Source organism: Manihot esculenta, chromosome 11, assembly GCF_001659605.2.
Source record: "Manihot esculenta cultivar AM560-2 chromosome 11, M.esculenta_v8, whole genome shotgun sequence".
In the NCBI taxonomy this organism is placed as follows: domain Eukaryota; kingdom Viridiplantae; phylum Streptophyta; class Magnoliopsida; order Malpighiales; family Euphorbiaceae; genus Manihot; species Manihot esculenta.
Genome location: NC_035171.2, coordinates 22,457,329 through 22,473,096, shown reverse-complemented (window position 1 = coordinate 22,473,096; position 15,768 = coordinate 22,457,329).

Here is a 15,768-nt window from a genome sequence, read left to right as displayed (position 1 = left end):
TGCAAACCTATTCCAGAAAAGAACAAAGTCTTATTAAAAAACAATTCTTTACATTTTGTAAACAAGTCGAAAAGACTATACCATTTTTTACATATTTAAAATATTTTCATGAGAAGAAATTAAATGTATTGGAAAAGAAAATACATAAATGGCACAAAGTAAATAATGAAGGAGGAGTTAGTGATCTAGCTCATGAATGTGAAAGACCACCATTAGACAGAGTATTTTTCAAAAAGAACCAAATAGCTCATGGCATGCAACCAATAGTAAAAACTGACAATATTGAGGAAAACAATATAAGAGACATCAGCCTACAAAACAATTGGACCAATGTATCATTACATATCATAAGCCAACAATTAGATAGGATAGAAGAAAAAATAGATAGAAATCATGAAGAAATTACAAATATAGAACATATAGAAACACCCCAATCACCATCTCCCCTAATATCCAAACCAAACACAATATATTTATCTCAGAGATATAGCAATCCAAAACCATATGATATAATAGATCCAGCTATAAAACCCATTAATAAACCTTTTACCAAAATGATACCTCCATCACAAAATCCCATAGAAATAGTAACTCTAAAGCCAAAGACAGAATTACATGACATGTCAAAATTCTTGCAGAAAATTATAAAGGAACAAAGTATGTCCCCAAAACCTACAGGAGGCATTAAAATAAAAGAACCTACACAAAGTAAGATATCAAGTGAGAATATTAACAAAGATAAAAATAAAATAACAATTTTAACTGAATATAATGAAACCTCTACCTCAGAGGATGACATTATAAACAATCCCTTAGAAGCATCAGACTCTGACCAAGACAATGATATTCCTTTAAATACCATAGGCAGGAGACAATATGAAACCAGGCCAGATGATTTAAAAATTGTAGATAGAAAACAAAAACATTATAATGCAAAGAGTATTTATGAATGGAATATAGATGACTTATCCGAAATAGAAATAATACAAATAACCAAAGAAATGGTCATAGTCGGTAATATTTATAAACAAAGAGTTGGCATTACAGAAAAAGATGCCGCTGAGAATATTATATTAGGGTTTACTGGCGAACTAAGAACTTGGTGGGACAAATTATTAAGCAATGAAATAAAAACAAATATACTAAATGCTCGACGAATAGATAGCACTACTGGAGAACCAGTTATAGACCCAACAACAGGACAACCGCAAGAATTTGTATTAGCTTACCTTGTCTATAATCTTATATCTCATTTTATAGGAGACTTAGATTTATATACAGAACGTAATAGTGAAATTTTACAAAACCTAAAGTGTAGAAAGTTAGAAAATTTTAGATGGTATAAAGACAATTTTCTAAAACGAGTATATGCATTAGCAGAACCAAATGCCTATCATTGGAAAGAAAAATTTTTAACAGGATTACCAAGATTATTTGCTACCAAAGTCAAAGAAACAATTGAACAAAAATTTGGTCAAATATCATATGATGATTTAACATATGGCGATTTAATAACATGTGTCAATTTAACAGGAATAAGATTATGTAGAGATATGAAACTACAACAAAAATTAAAAATGGAAAATAGACAATCTCGGAAAGAATTAGGAAATTGGTGTGAACAATTTGGATTTGGACCCATACAGAAACAAAAACATAAAAGATATAAACCTTTTAAAAATAAAATATATAAGCAATACAAGTACCCTAGGAAACCATATAATAAACATAATAAACAGATAACGAAAAAACCTTTTACAAAGCGACCCTTTAAAAGAAATAATTATAAGAAAAACAATTTTAAAAGATCCAATGATAAATCCAATATCACTTGTTATTTATGTAATCAGAAAGGACATTATGCAAAAGAGTGTCCTGCAAGAAGAAAAATACATGAATTAGGCTTAGAATTAAAAATAGATAATATAGAACAATTGCTAGAAAAAATTGACCAAAGTAAGTTATCTTCCTCAGAATTAGATGATGAATATAACAGTGATACTTCAATAGATACAATAAGTAGTTCAGATAGTAACCATGATTGTCAAGGAGAACTTTGTAATTGCAATAATAAAATAAATGTGTTAACAGAATATAAACAAGTATTAGAACAAATAGAACAAGTACAAGATTCCAATATTAAACGAAAAATGTTTAAAAAATTAACAAAATTAATGAATGAAGAAATAAGACAAGAAACTGCACCACCAACTAAATTTGAAGATATTGAACAATTATTTAAACAGAAAAAATCCATAAAGACAATGTCGTCTATGGATTTACAATCAGAAATAAAACAATTAAAATTAGAAGTTAGACAATTAAAATTAAGATGTGATTATTTAGAACAAAATCAAAAATTAACACAACCTGTAGAAAAAGAAAAAGGACAAACATCAGGGAAAAATAAAATAAACGAAGAACAAAAACCCTTAGTCATAACTTCTGATAGTGAAGGAGAAACAGCATTAAAATTCAATGATATTACAAGAATAAAATATCAAAAATGGTATGTAAAAATAAATTTAATAATAAAAGATTTTACATTAGAAACCATAGCCATGTTAGATTCAGGTGCAGATATGAACTGCATAGATCAAGGTATTATACCAAGTAAGTACTTTCATAAAACGAAACAAACTTTATCTGCAGCAAATTCGACCAAAGTCAAAATAAATTACAAAATACCTAGTGCACATATTTGTAACAATGGAATATATTTCAAAACCAGTTTTATGTTAATAAAAAATCTCAATACACAAATAATCCTAGGAAATCCATTTTTACAAATGTTATATCCCTTTCAAGTAACACAACTAGGACTAGAAACTAATATATTAGGACAAGATATTATATTTAAATTCTTAACACCTATTAATTATCATGAAGTTAATTCAGTTCAACAAGAAAATATAAGTAAAATTAATAATTTAGAAAATCAAATAAAATTTTTAAAGAAAGATTTACATTTTATTCGAATAGAAGAACAGTTGGAAACTCTAAATATTAAACAACAAATTAAAACACTTCAGGAACAATTTGAAAAAGACCTATGTTCAGATTTACCAACAGCATTTTGGAATAGAAAACAACACATAGTAACTTTACCATATGAACCAGACTTTAAAGAACAAGATATACCAACTAAGGCCAGACCAATACAAATGAATCAAGAAATGTTAACATATTGTAAAAAAGAAATACAAGACTTACTCGATAAAAAATTAATTAGACCAAGCAAATCACCATGGTCTTGCGCTGCCTTTTATGTAAATAAAAATGCAGAACTAGAAAGAGGAGCACCTAGATTAGTTATCAATTATAAACCTTTAAACAAAGCATTACAATGGATTAGGTATCCTATACCTAATAAACAAGATTTATTAAATAGATTATATAAAGCACAGCTATATTCAAAATTTGATATGAAATCTGGATTTTGGCAAATCCAAATAGATGAACAAGATAAATACAAAACTGCATTTACAGTTCCATTTGGACAATATGAATGGAATATCATGCCCTTTGGACTCAAAAATGCACCAAGTGAATTTCAAAAGATAATGAATGACATATTTACTCCTTATGATTTTATAATCACATATATTGATGATGTCCTAATTTTTAGCCACAATATAGACCAACATGTTAAACATCTCAATATTTTTTATAAAGCAGTAAAACGAAATGGTTTAGTATTATCAAAACCAAAAATGAAATTATTTCAAATTAAGATCCGATTTTTAGGACATGAAATTCATAATAATACCATCATACCCATACAAAGAAGTATTGAATTTGCAGACAAATTTCCAGACATAATTAAAGATAAAAATCAATTACAAAGATTTTTAGGATCTTTAAACTATATTGCTAACTTCTTACCTAACTTAAGAATATTATGTAAACCCTTATACAATCGATTGAAAAAGAATCCTAAACCATGGACAGAAGAACATACAAAACTAATACAAGAAATTAAAAAACATGTAAAAACATTACCATGTCTAAATATTTGTAATCCTAATATTCCCAAGATTGTAGAAACAGATGCCTGTGATCAAGGATTTGGTGGCATATTAAAACAAAAAATAAATAATAAAGACCATATTATAAGATATTATTCGGGTGTTTGGAACCCAACACAAGAAAAATATTCTACTATTAAAAAGTAAATTTTATCAATTGTTTTGTGTGTAACAAAATTTCAAAGTGACTTATTAAATCAAAAATTTACTATTCGAGTTGATTGTAAAGCTGCTAAAGATGTTTTGACCAAAGATGTAAAAAATCTTGCAGCCAAACATATATTTGCAAGATGGCAAGCATTTTTGTCTATTTTTGAATTTGAAATTGAACATATTAAAGGAACTGATACTTCCATTGCTGATTTTCTAACAAGAGAATTTTTGCAGGGAACACCATGAATAAAGGCAAGGATACAGCCAAGACACCCAAGATTTCAGTAAGACAAAAGACCAATGAGACACAAAACATAAATGTCAATTTATTTTCAGGACAAAGTCCTAGACCAAATGTAAATGCATCATCTTCAGGACTAAGTCCTAGACAAAATACATACATGCATAGGCCCATGTTTACTAGTCGTACAAGTATAATAAATAGGCCTCTTAGCCCAATGTCCAGTGCTCTTATCACAAGACCAAGTTCTCCCCAATCCAGCTCACAATTTACCTTGTTAAATAAATTTTCTCCTCTACAACCTCAAAAATTAATTACTCCTTCGACCTTTAAACAAGCTGTTACTGGCCAAAGCTCAAGCCCAACATATTCACCAACACAATCATTGCAAATAACCCAACCTGAATATAGTTACAAAACCATTGAAGATGTTATTTTAACCATTGAACCAGAATACTGGTCACAAAATCCAAACCTTAATGTTTACCAAATTTGTGAGTCCATATTTCCAAAAACCCATTATTATATCCCTGATAATTTTGCCAAAAACCAAGCCTTTTATGAAACCATACTTGTTCAAACAAATTCTATTATTATGTATAATAATTTTGATCCTCATATTAAACATAAAATCAGATATTGTAAAGTAAGAATAATCAGAGTATTGACCATATCTGATTGGGGACAAGAACCCCATAAAAGTAAAGATATTTCCTTATCTCATGGACAAGTGACAAAATTTAATTATTATGATTACCAAATGGCTTGGGAACGCACGTTCCTAAAACAAAATGACCAATTATCGATTTCATTTTTCTTTTATATTTCTGATGATTTTTCCTACCCTATACCATATTGGTTCCACCAATGGTGGAATAAGTTTGGCCTTGACCTAACCATTATACCAGAACCAATTGCATCAGCCTAAGACCAATTTTTTGAAAATTCGCAATTACCAGATAATATCCTTCTATCTCCTAAATGGCTGATTTATTCTCACCTTTTCCACATTCCATGGATTTACATGGCCGAATACCAGATTAAAGACTATACCCTAAACAATTTCCAAATACCTAATTTGGTTCGCAAGCACAAGATTAAATGGTGGCCTAAAACAGATCTAGCCAATTGTGGACCAAAAGCTGTTGACCATTTCTTTGACTCACAACCCCAATATGCCAAAAAATTAAGTCCAATTCAAGTTACCAAACAGGAAACATTTTTTGCCAGAAAACAACAGATAATGGCCCAAATGGCCAAATGTGTCTCCGAAGAGGAATATGACAAATTGATCGAAGAAATAAAAGAGACAAGAAGCTCTGTCTCTTCCCCAGTGGATTTATCCATCGACAATGATGATTTTTTCACGCAAGCAGAACCATAAAATCCATATGAAAAACGACAAGTAGCAGATAAAGACTCAGAAAATCATTCATGCACAAACATAAGCCATGACAACACAAAGCACTCACCGTCAGACATATGGGACCCACATCAACACAGGCAGACCAAGTGGCAGACAAAACAAAATGGTGGACCCCACAACGCACTCACCCAGACAAATGGCAGACAAAGGGTACTGTGGATGACTCAGCGTTCACACTACTGTTCACAAAACTGTGGATGACCGCTGAATTCCATTTAATAAATTTTGAAGTCAGACGCCTATAAAAGCAGACGTCCAGACCAGTTGAAAGACACACCAAAATTTCAAGCATAGAAATTTTCTCTCAAATGTATTCAGCTTTTAGCACAATTTATGTAATCATCTGTAAGGAGACTGAAGTTTACTACAACTCAGTCGTAGCAGTTTATTTTTAAAAGATTATTGTACAAAGTAAGTTGTATTTCATTTTTCTAATACAAAGTACTCTATACAACTGTTACTATATAAGACCGTGTTGACGACAACTATTTCTCTCTCTCTTCGCTCTCCACTCTGAGTTAATTCTGGGACTCCAGGTTAACAGTGCAGGAACCCTAACCAATTAAAAAACAAGTGCATTCATATTAAGTATGCTCTGTGGTTGCGGTTTATACCGATCTTCCACATCAGAAATTGTGTTGTTCATTTGACATGATTAATCAAATATTAATTCATTTTTATTTAGCAGATTATTATTTAATGACAGGTTATTATTATATAATTATAAACCAATATTCTTTAGCAATCATCTATTTAAAGTTAGCAAACTATTTTCTTGACTTAGCCAATTATTATTTAGATCTATAAAAATTAATATGAGATTTATAAAATCAGCATTAGAAAATTTAAGTTTAATTGATTTAACCAATAGACAAGAAGTAATAAGTTTTAAAAATTGTTTAATTCAACAAGGCAGATTTATTAGTGATTATCATACTACCAATCATAATGAATATTGCGATTGTAGAGAAATAGAACGAACATTAGAATTATTTAATTCTATGCTTATGTACCTTGAAATATTATTGAGTAATAATAATTTTTAAACCAAACAGTAATTACCATGTATGCATACGGAATTGTAATACTATTTATATGTATTTATATGTACATACAAATTTATGTTTTTACCATTCTATACTGGATAGCTTTATATTTACCTGTTAGTTATTAATTAAATCATAAATCATAACTGAAAATTAAATCATACCTGGGAGCGTAAAAATGGTATCAGAGCCAGTGAAGGCTCTATGGATCTTAAACAATTCAAATTAAAGTTTTAGGGTTGAAACTGTGTCACGAAAACCATAAGTCAGGCAGAGAGTGGTAAGACCTGCAGTGTGAGTAGAGAAGGAAGTGTATGTGCCAACCCTAGAAATTTAAGATGAATATGTTTAGGAGAAATAGATCTTCTAGGTCTAGGAGACCAGACGACGAACTCATAAATGATTTAAATATTAATACAGATGATAATCAAACAATATTATCAAGAGAAAATATTTGGAATGACCAGCAATTAACAAATTGGAAACCTCCAAAGACACCAATAGATACTATTTATAAAACAGGTATATTAGATTTCAAATCAGTTAGAGCAATTAAAACAAAAGAAAAAGTTATACCCTTATATGCTGATAAACAATCTATGAGTTTATTAAGTCAAAAAACAATAATAAAATATCTAAACCAAGGTTATAAATTTATGCACATAGGATTAGTACAAATTGCTATAAAACTATTAACTGTTGAAGGATTAAATACCAGCATGCATGTAGCTCTACGCGACTGTAGACATATAAATTATAAAGATTCACTATTAGGATTATTTGAAACCAGTCTAACAAATGGACCAATTTATTCAAATTGTTTTCCAAATTTTACTATATCATTAACAGATCCTCATATAATGAAAATTTTAACATTAGATATTCTAACTCATAATTATAATATGTTAAAAGGATCTCACATATATGAAATATTTTATAGATTAAATTATAAAATAATGAATACAGGATTATGCCCTAATGCCATAAATCATAAAAAGACAGATGGAGAAACAATATTTTGGGAAATTGATCACTCCAAAGCAAATATAACCATTCATAAACAATACAATGGAAAGACGTAAATTTACCTGAAAGCTGGAAATATCCAGTCAAGACAATTCCTAATCAACCTTTTAAAGAAAATAAAGAAATAGATTATATTATACAAAATGATGATGGATCATTAGAATTAAAATATAAGAGATCAAGCTCTTTTAGACAAACAACTCCTAGTATATACCAACCCTCTCGACATTCTTTAGATATATCTCGTAGAAGACATAGTATAGAGATACAACCAGATCATAGTATATCAGAAGATTCTACTATCCCTCTTCCTCATTATCAAGGACCTTTTGTTGGAGAAACTTCTGGAACTAAACCACTAGAAGAAACATTTGACCAACATACAAAACCACAACATACTACTCAAGGTATTAAAATACAAGAAGGTGTTTTTAGACAAGGACAATTTAGCCAACCTTATGAAGATAGTACTTTTTCTATTAATACCTTAACACAAACCTTTGAAATTGATAAAGACCAAATTCAAACTGACTACATGTCAGATCAAAACCGGGGGAAAAGGGACCTATTTTACGCTCCCAGGTATGATTTAATTTTCAGTTATGATTTATGATTTAATTAATAACTAACAGGTAAATATAAAGCTATCCAGTATAGAATGGTAAAAACATAAATTTGTATGTACATATAAATACATATAAATAGTATTACAATTCCGTATGCATACATGGTAATTACTGTTTGGTTTAAAAATTATTATTACTCAATAATATTTCAAGGTACATAAGCATAGAATTAAATAATTCTAATGTTCGTTCTATTTCTCTACAATCGCAATATTCATTATGATTGGTAGTATGATAATCACTAATAAATCTGCCTTGTTGAATTAAACAATTTTTAAAACTTATTACTTCTTGTCTATTGGTTAAATCAATTAAACTTAAATTTTCTAATGCTGATTTTATAAATCTCATATTAATTTTTATAGATCTAAATAATAATTGGCTAAGTCAAGAAAATAGTTTGCTAACTTTAAATAGATGATTGCTAAAGAATATTGGTTTATAATTATATAATAATAACCTGTCATTAAATAATAATCTGCTAAATAAAAATGAATTAATATTTGATTAATCATGTCAAATGAACAACACAATTTCTGATGTGGAAGATCGGTATAAACCGCAACCACAGAGCATACTTAATATGAATGCACTTGTTTTTTAATTGGTTAGGGTTCCTGCACTGTTAACCTGGAGTCCCAGAATTAACTCAGAGTGGAGAGCGAAGAGAGAGAGAAATAGTTGCCGTCAACACGGTCTTATATAGTAACAGTTGTATAGAGTACTTTGTATTAGAAAAATGAAATACAACTTACTTTGTACAATAATCTTTTAAAAATAAACTGCTACGACTGAGTTGTAGTAAACTTCAGTCTCCTTACAGATGATTACATAAATTGTGCTAAAAGCTGAATACATTTGAGAGAAAATTTCTATGCTTGAAATTTTGGTGTGTCTTTCAACTGGTCTGGATGTCTGCTTTTATAGGCATCGGACTTCAAAATTTATTAAATGGAATTCAGCGGTCATCCACAGTAATGTGAACAGTAGTGTGAACGCTGAGTCATTCCACAGTAATCTTGTCTGCCATTTGTCTGGGTAAGTGCGTTGTGGGGTCCACCATTTTGTTTTGTCTGCCACTTGGTCTGCCATTGTGTTGGTGTGGGTCCCATGATTTGTCTTTTCTCTGCCGCATTATTGGTGAGTTCCTTGTGACGTCATTGCTTACGTCTGAGCTTTTGTCTGAATGCTTTGCTGATTCATCTTGTATTCCTTTCTTGGTCAATATGGGTCCTATGGTTCTGCTTGCGTGAAAAAATCATCATTGTCGGTGGATAAATCCACTGGAGAGGAGACAGAGCTTCTTGTTTCTTTTATTTCTTCGAGTAATTTGTCATATTCTTCTTCGGAGACACATTTGGCCATTTGGGCCATTATCTGTTGTTTTCTGGCAAAAAATGTTTCCTGTTTGGTAACTTGAATTGGACTTAATTTTTTGGCATATTGGGGTTGTGAGTCAAAGAAATGGTCAACAGCTTTTGGTCCACAATTGGCTAGATCTGTTTTAGGCCACCATTTAATCTTGTGCTTGCGAACCAAATTAGGTATTTGGAAATTGTTTAGGGTATAGTCTTTAATCTGGTATTCGGCCATGTAAATCCATGGAATGTGGAAAAGGTGAGAATAAATCAGCCATTTAGGAGATAGAAGGATATTATCTGGTAATTGCGAATTTTCAAAAAATTGGTCTTGGGCTGATGCAATTGGTTCTGGTATAATGGTTAGGTCAAGGCCAAACTTATTCCACCATTGGTGGAACCAATATGGTATAGGGTAGGAAAAATCATCAGAAATATAAAAGAAAAATGAAATTGATAATTGGTCATTTTGTTTTAGGAACGTGCGTTCCCAAGCCATTTGGTAATCATAATAATTAAATTTTGTCACTTGTGCATGAGATAAGGAAATATCTTTACTTTTATGGGGTTCTTGTCCCCAATCAGATATGGTCAATACTCTGATTATTCTTACTTTACAATATCTGATTTTATGTTTAATATGAGGATCAAAATTATTATACATAATAATAGAATTTGTTTGAACAAGTATGGTTTCATAAAAGGCTTGGTTTTTGGCAAAATTATCCGGGATATAATAATGGGTTTTTGGAAATATGGACTCACAAATTTGGTAAACATTAAGGTTTGGATTTTGTGACCAGTATTCTGGTTCAATGGTTAAAATAACATCTTCAATGGTTTTGTAACTATATTCAGGTTGGGTTATTTGGAATGATTGTGTTGGTGAATATGTTGGGCTTGAGTTTTGGCCAGTAACAGCTTGTTTAAAGGTCGAAGGAGTAATTAATTTTTGAGGTTGTAGAGGAGAAAATTTATTTAACAAGGTAAATTGTGAGCTGGATTGGGGAGAACTTGGTCTTGTGATAAGAGCACTGGACATTGGGCTAAGAGGCTTATTTATTATACTTGTACTACTAGTAAACATGGGCCTATGCATGTATGTATTTTGTCTAGGACTTAGTCCTGAAGATGATGCATTTACATTTGGTCTAGGACTTTGTCCTGAAAATAAATTGACATTTATGTTTTGTGTCTCATTGGTCTTTTGTCTTAATGAAATCTTGGGTGTCTCGGCTGTATCCTTGCCTTTATTCATGGTGTTCCCTGCAAAAATTCTCTTGTTAGAAAATCAGCAATGGAATTATCAGTTCCTTTAATATGTTCAATTTCAAATTCAAAAATAGACAAAAATGCTTGCCATCTAGCAAATATATGTTTGGCTGCAAGATTTTTTACATCTTTGGTCAAAACATCTTTAGCAGCTTTACAATCAACTCGAATAGTAAATTTTTGATTTAATAAGTCACTTTGAAATTTTGTTACACACAAAACAATTGATAAAATTTCCTTTTTAATAGTAGAATATTTTTCTTGTGTTGGATTCCAAACACCCGAATAATATCTTATAATATGGTCTTTATTATTTATTTTTTGTTTTAATATGCCACCAAATCCTTGATTAGAGGCATCTGTTTCTACAATCTTGGGAATATTAGGATTACAAATATTTAGACATGGTAATGTTTTTACATGTTTTTTAATTTCTTGTATTAGTTTTGTATGTTCTTCTGTCCATGGTTTAGGATTCTTTTTCAATCGATTGTATAAGGGTTTACATAATATTCTTAAGTTAGGTAAGAAGTCAGCAATATAGTTTAAAGATCCTAAAAATCTTTGTAATTGATTTTTATCTTTAATTATGTCTGGAAATTTGTCTGCAAATTCAATACTTCTTTGTATGGGTATGATGGTATTATTATGAATTTCATGTCCTAAAAATCGGATCTTAGTTTGAAATAATTTCATTTTTGGTTTTGATAATACTAAACCATTTCGTTTTACTGCTTTATAAAAAATATTGAGATGTTTAACATGTTGGTCTATATTGTGGCTAAAAATTAGGACATCATCAATATATGTGATTATAAAATCATAAGAAGTAAATATGTCATTCATTATCTTTTGAAATTCACTTGGTGCATTTTTGAGTCCAAAGGGCATGATATTCCATTCATATTGTCCAAATGGAACTGTAAATGCAGTTTTGTATTTATCTTGTTCATCTATTTGGATTTGCCAAAATCCAGATTTCATATCAAATTTTGAATATAGCTGTGCTTTATATAATCTATTTAATAAATCTTGTTTATTAGGTATAGGATACCTAATCCATTGTAATGCTTTGTTTAAAGGTTTATAATTGATAACTAATCTAGGTGCTCCTCTTTCTAGTTCTGCATTTTTATTTACATAAAAGGCAGCGCAAGACCATGGTGATTTGCTTGGTCTAATTAATTTTTTATCGAGTAAGTCTTGTATTTCTTTTTTACAATATGTTAACATTTCTTGATTCATTTGTATTAGTCTGGCCTTAGTTGGTATATCTTGTTCTTTAAAGTCTGGTTCATATGGTAAAATTACTATGTGTTGTTTTCTATTCCAAAATGCTGTTGGTAATTCTGAACATAGGTCTTTTTCAAATTGTTCCTGAAGTATTTTAATTTGTTGTTTAATATTTAGAGTTTCCAACTGTTCTTCTATTCGAATAAAATGTAAATCTTTCTTTAAAAATTTTATTTGATTTTCTAAATTATTAATTTTACTTATATTTTCTTGTTGAACTGAATTAACATCATGATAATTAATAGGTGTTAAGAATTTAAATATAATATCTTGTCCTAATATATTAGTTTCTAGTCCTAGTTGTGTTACTTGAAAGGGATATAACATTTGTAAAAATGGATTTCCTAGGATTATTTGTGTATTGAGATTTTTTATTAACATAAAACTGGTTTTGAAACATATTCCATTGTTACAAATATGTGCACTAGGTATTTTGTAATCTATTTTGACTTTGGTCGAATTTGCTGCAGATAAAGTTTGTTTAGTTTTATGAAAGTACTTACTTGGTATAATACCTTGATCTATGCAGTTCATATCTGCACCTGAATCTAACATGGCTATGGTTTCTAATGTAAAATCTTTTATTATTAAATTTATTTTTACATACCATTTTTGATATTTTATTCTTGTAATATCATTGAATTTTAATGCTGTTTCTCCTTCACTATCAGAAGTTATGACTAATGGTTTTTGTTCTTCGTTTATTTTATTTTTCCCTGATGTTTGTCCTTTTTCTTTTTCTACAGGTTGTGTTAATTTTTGATTTTGTTCTAAATAATCACATCTTAATTTTAATTGTCTAACTTCTAATTTTAATTGTTTTATTTCTGATTGTAAATCCATAGACGACATTGTCTTTATGGATTTTTTCTGTTTAAATAATTGTTCAATATCTTCAAATTTAGTTGGTGGTGCAGTTTCTTGTCTTATTTCTTCATTCATTAATTTTGTTAATTTTTTAAACATTTTTCGTTTAATATTGGAATCTTGTACTTGTTCTATTTGTTCTAATACTTGTTTATATTCTGTTAACACATTTATTTTATTATTGCAATTACAAAGTTCTCCTTGACAATCATGGTTACTATCTGAACTACTTATTGTATCTATTGAAGTATCACTGTTATATTCATCATCTAATTCTGAGGAAGATAACTTACTTTGGTCAATTTTTTCTAGCAATTGTTCTATATTATCTATTTTTAATTCTAAGCCTAATTCATGTATTTTTCTTCTTGCAGGACACTCTTTTGCATAATGTCCTTTCTGATTACATAAATAACAAGTGATATTGGATTTATCATTGGATCTTTTAAAATTGTTTTTCTTATAATTATTTCTTTTAAAGGGTCGCTTTGTAAAAGGTTTTTTCGTTATCTGTTTATTATGTTTATTATATGGTTTCCTAGGGTACTTGTATTGCTTATATATTTTATTTTTAAAAGGTTTATATCTTTTATGTTTTTGTTTCTGTATGGGTCCAAATCCAAATTGTTCACACCAATTTCCTAATTCTTTCCGAGATTGTCTATTTTCCATTTTTAATTTTTGTTGTAGTTTCATATCTCTACATAATCTTATTCCTGTTAAATTGACACATGTTATTAAATCGCCATATGTTAAATCATCATATGATATTTGACCAAATTTTTGTTCAATTGTTTCTTTGACTTTGGTAGCAAATAATCTTGGTAATCCTGTTAAAAATTTTTCTTTCCAATGATAGGCATTTGGTTCTGCTAATGCATATACTCGTTTTAGAAAATTGTCTTTATACCATCTAAAATTTTCTAACTTTCTACACTTTAGGTTTTGTAAAATTTCACTATTACGTTCTGTATATAAATCTAAGTCTCCTATAAAATGAGATATAAGATTATAGACAAGGTAAGCTAATACAAATTCTTGCGGTTGTCCTGTTGTTGGGTCTATAACTGGTTCTCCAGTAGTGCTATCTATTCGTCGAGCATTTAGTATATTTGTTTTTATTTTATTGCTTAATAATTTGTCCCACCAAGTTCTTAGTTCGCCAGTAAACCCTAATATAATATTCTCAGCGGCATCTTTTTCTGTAATGCCAACTCTTTGTTTATAAATATTACCGACTATGACCATTTCTTTGGTTATTTGTATTATTTCTATTTCGGATAAGTCATCTATATTCCATTCATAAATACTCTTTGCATTATAATGTTTTTGTTTTCTATCTAAAATTTTTAAATCATCTGGCCTGGTTTCATATTGTCTCCTGCCTATGGTATTTAAAGGAATATCATTGTCTTGGTCAGAGTCTGATGCTTCTAAGGGATTGTTTATAATGTCATCCTCTGAGGAAGAGGTTTCATTATATTCAGTTAAAATTGTTATTTTATTTTTATCTTTGTTAATATTCTCACTTGATATCTTACTTTGTGTAGGTTCTTTTATTTTAATGCCTTCTGTAGGTTTTGGGGACATACTTTGTTCCTTTATAATTTTCTGCAAGAATTTTGACATGTCATGTAATTCTGTCTTTGGCTTTAGAGTTACTATTTCTATGGGATTTTGTGATGGAGGTATCATTTTGGTAAAAGGTTTATTAATGGGTTTTATAGCTGGATCTATTATATCATATGGTTTTGGATTACTATATCTTTGGGATAAATATATAGTGTTTGGTTTTGGTATTAAAGGAGATGGTGCCTGTGGTGTTTCTATGTGTTCTATATTTGTAATGTCGTCGTGGTTTCTATCTATCTTTTCTTCTATCCTATCTAATTGTTGGCCTATGATATGTAATGATACATTGGTCCAATTGTTTTGTAGGCTGATTTCTCTTATGTGGTTTTCTTCAATATTGTCAGTTTTTATAATTGGTTGCATTCCATGAGATATTTGGTTCTTTTTGAAAAATACTCTGTCAAGTGGTGGTTTTTCACATTCATGGGCGAGATCACTAACTCCTCCTTCATTATTTACTTTGTGCCATTTATGTATTTTCTTTTCCAATACATGTAATTTCTTCTCATGAAAATATTTTAAATATGTAAAAAATGGTATAGTCTTTTCGACTTGTTCACAAAATGTAAAGAATTGTTTTTTAATGAGACTTTGTTCTTTTCTGGAATAGGTTTGCAAAAATAGGTCCCTTTTCCCCCGGTTTTGATCTGACATGTAGTCAGTTTGAATTTGGTATTTATCAATTTCAAAGGTTTGTGTTAAGATATTAATAGAAAAAGTACTATCTTCATAAGGTTGGCTAAATTGTCCTTGTCTAAAAACACCTTCTTGTATTTTAATACCTTGAGTAGTATGTTGTG